The sequence below is a fragment of the Crocodylus porosus genome, unplaced genomic scaffold, assembly GCF_001723895.1.
Source record: "Crocodylus porosus isolate Cpor-Errol unplaced genomic scaffold, CroPor_comp1, whole genome shotgun sequence".
Taxonomy (NCBI): domain Eukaryota; kingdom Metazoa; phylum Chordata; order Crocodylia; family Crocodylidae; genus Crocodylus; species Crocodylus porosus.
Window position 1 is genome coordinate 67200319 of NW_017728906.1, and position 4021 is coordinate 67204339.

Consider the following 4021-nt stretch of genomic DNA (forward strand, 5'->3'; position numbering starts at 1 on the left):
ACTAACTATGAAACTACGAAAATTGTAAATATATTAATAGAATATTGTGTTCAACTGATACCTATATACGTAGTGGCATTTCATTTTAATAATGGGAAAACAGACATTTAGGGGGTTTTAGTCAGAGAATTCACAATTTTGTCAGAGAATTTGCAATTTTCAAAGAGAGAAAACCAGGATCCCTGTTATGATATTGTGGTCTCTCTTCCAAATGTGCATTTAATCATTTTTAAATGAAAGGGTTGTGAAAAATGAATATGCTTCTCAGAAGCCAAGGATAAACAAAAGGTACCAAGAGCCAGATTTGATATGCCAGGAATGGTCCAAACAGTAGGATCATTCAGTAATGTAATATGCAGCATGAGCAAGGTTGGCAAAACTGGGTCAAGAGTTCTCATTTCCCATTAAGCATTACTGTTGTTTCCTAAGACTTGCATATGTCAATGCCCTAACACTCTGTTACTGTGAATATAATGGCAAAGGAAACAGTATTTCTGTTGCACAACAGTTTCTGAGATTTTGAAAGATTTCTCATTCCATATGGAGTAGAAACTGGGATTGTTCAGTTTGTTTGTGAAAAAGCAGAAAGGAGAGCGAGACATTGGCATAGTCAACAGTGTTCTGATTATGGCACTCAGTTGGGATATGAGAGAATGACAGAAGAAGATACTGAGTAACTGGCTGTGGCAGGGCACTGTGGGTGCCTGCCACTTTAAGACCCAGAGCCAAGCAGCCAGCAGGTGCTTGATTGAGGCAGCCATTTTAGATCCCTGGCTGCCTATATGAACAGCTCAGTTCCCTGCTTGCTGGCTGGTAAGGTAGTAACAGTGTCTGGCTGTAAGGCTTTATAATATCCTGGAGGTAAGGGAGGAGCTCTAGTGGGTGGTTTAGGAGGCTCCTGGTCATGACCTCAAAACTGCACCCTGCTGGGAGTGGGTAGCTTGGTGGGGCTCTCAGTGGTGTGGAAGCCCCCAGGAAATACCAGGCCAGTAATCACCCTGGTGAAAGGTGGGTAGGGGTGCCTTACCCCTAGCCCTCACCTTTGGGTGGGTTTGTATGACACCAGAGGTAGTTGGGGGTCAGGCATGGCTGTGGCCACCTGAGTCTGGTGTGTGGTGCAAGAGCCTGAGAGACCCTGAGGAGGGAGATTTGGGGCCAGACAGGCCTATGGCTCCCTGAGCCCACTGGGGAGTGAAGCCTCATGGTCCCAAGTGAAGGGAGGTGTGTGGAGCTCCAGTGAGGGGACAGAAATGAGGACCCCAGGGAGGGGGTCTGGAGGGGCTGGAGATCTGGAGCCCTGAGTGAAGGGGGTGGTGGGGTGGCCCCAGAAAGGGGTGGAGATGAAGACCCCCAGTGGGGGGGTGAAGGAAAACCATAAGGCTGAGTGTATTCATATGTAGATGTTGCAAAATATTGTAGTTCGTTTCTCGGGAGGCACGCACGCAAAGAAATCTCAGACACACACTTATTAGCAGTACAAAAGGTGTATTTGCAAATAGGGTCGGAGCAGAGCCAAAGGACTCAGAGTATTCTGCTTCCCTGAGGAAATTCTCAGCTGGTATTTATCTCTTTCTTCCTGGGCACGTGTGCAGAAACAGGAACTCTTACAGCTCATTTCCGGTTCATACAAACATGTATGTGATCACGTCACTTCATCCATTGCATGTATATTATAATTAACTACTTAAGTATGCGGGGTGGATAGGCAAATATGCATCAGCTAATTGTGCATGCTCAGAAAGTTCTTTAGGTCACCAAGGGTTGAAATCCCCCCCTTCAAGGACACAGTCAGTTGAGTTCCAGCTTCTGTAATCTGCATGTGAAAACCAGGGGGAGGCTGAAGGAGTGTGGGGGAGGGAGTGATTTAGCATAAGAAAAAACTGTAGCAATGCTAGCTAAGAAAGAAAAGTCCTTGGCAGTGTTTTTTTTCCTTATCAGGTACGAGATGCAAACTGTGCAGTTCTAACAACACTCCATTTCTAACAATATTATAACAATACTCCATTTATTGTGAATTTCTAACATAGATATCAAGGGAAAGGGAGAATTGGCCCCAGAAGGGGTCTGAGTAAACTTAGGCCTGGTCAGGGAATTGACTGGCCACTACCCTGGTGAGGGTTTTGGGAGAGGCCCAAAAGATGGCATGTTTGCTATCCAATGGATGGAATAGCTAAGCCTATGGCTTAAGGGGCCTGCTCCAAGACAGCAGGGCAGAATAAGTTGTTGATGGATGAAAGAGACCCTGTGAGAGGATGGAGTGTGTGAGGCCCAAGTGCGAGGCGGGCAGTATGAGTGCATGAGACTGAGGCCTGACGGCATAGCCTAAGCTTGCTCTGGTTGTAGGCCAGGAGCATATTGTCATCTTGATGCCATCTGCAAGGCATGGGCTGCAGTGAAGGGGAGGTTCAGAGCTGCAAATAGCACCCCCTGGCATCGAGGCAGTACATGGGCAGCCTTCTGCCTAATTAAGATCTATTAATTAGTAACAAGGCATGGGAGGAGAGTCAGGTAGGGGCATGCCCAAAGACAAGTGGGGCAACTAGCACTATGGCTAGTCAGGGAGTCCTACTTCACCACACTGGCTTCAACAAGTTTAAATGCAATTCTCATTTTCTTCTACAAATTTTCTGATCAGTTCTAGTTATTTTGATTGGGCCTGTTTAGTAACAATACTTCTGTGGTGTGGACATAAATGGCCCTTCGAAATGTTAATAGTGTCAAGGGGAGGATTTACTAGTATTATGAGGGAAAGTATTCATTAAATTCAAAAGCAGGCTTAAATCCTTCATATATATGGAAAGATAAGTGATGGATACACTGGAAATCCTTAGTTAATCCACTTTTTCCACAACACTCCATGGCTGTCTTACCAAGGGTTACTTTTGCACTATTACCTAACCACAATTTGTTTTGTGAGAGGATTAAGAATGTGCTGTTAACTATTTGAAACATATGCAAATGTTTAGCATATATTTAAACCCAAAAAAAGTTTTCAGACACACAGTTCATAACTGTAAGCTAGTTATGAACAACTTTCAAAACTTTTATCATTACCAGTTTTGTCTTGCAATTAAAGCCTGCCATTTTGTAGCCATAAACATCCCACCATCAAAATAGCTTCTGAGAATATGTATGTTTGGATGTTTTTGTACTGCAGCTTCATTGTCTTATAAGGGAAGAACAGGCCAGGGGGTTGGATGCTAGGGGAGGCTGTAAGAAATGTGCCTTCTACTCCAGATTTACAAACATCTGGAGTGATCTTGGGCAAGTCCCTTGGGGCAAAACTTCATGGCCTCTCTCCTATGTTTGGGAGTACTGCCATGAAGCCCACTCCACACATTCACACCTGCCCCTTTATACACTGGCTCATTTCAGGAGATAAGTGGGACTGAGGAGCCACATCTGATAAGCATGACCATTTGTTTTCCTGGACTTTGAATTTCTGTAATACTACTTAAATATTCTACAGGAAATACTTGCAACCTATTTCATTTTCACTTTTTGTTGACATGTGTGAGTGTTAGCCACCTTCAATTAGCATAGTGCTATAGTTTATATGGGTTGACATCACCTTTTGGAAAAGTTAAGGTCTCTGGAAATGAATAATAAGGTCATTGACAGTCTTCTCTTTCACCTATGGCCTTGCATACTGTCTAAAAATAATGGTTTGTAAGTCTCTTTTCCTAGCCAAAATCAGTCCATTCTTATTATAGTTGTCTTGCTGGATCTTCAGGAGCTGGTTGTCACACAATAGAAAAAAACCAAAGACAGAGGCTGAATTCAATTCTCAGACGGTTTTCATGAGTCATACCAAAAGAGTTACACTAAGGATGAATTGGCCTAATGCATGGGTTTTAACCATGGGTGGAACATCCTACTGCCATAAATTCTCACTTGGCCATGTCATGGGAGGTGATTGTTTAGAACTGATTTGGAGAAAGTTACATATGGGGGGACGTGGGTACATTGGAAGGATGCAACAGGCTATAATCAGACCTAGACAGGTTACAAGGGTGGGCGG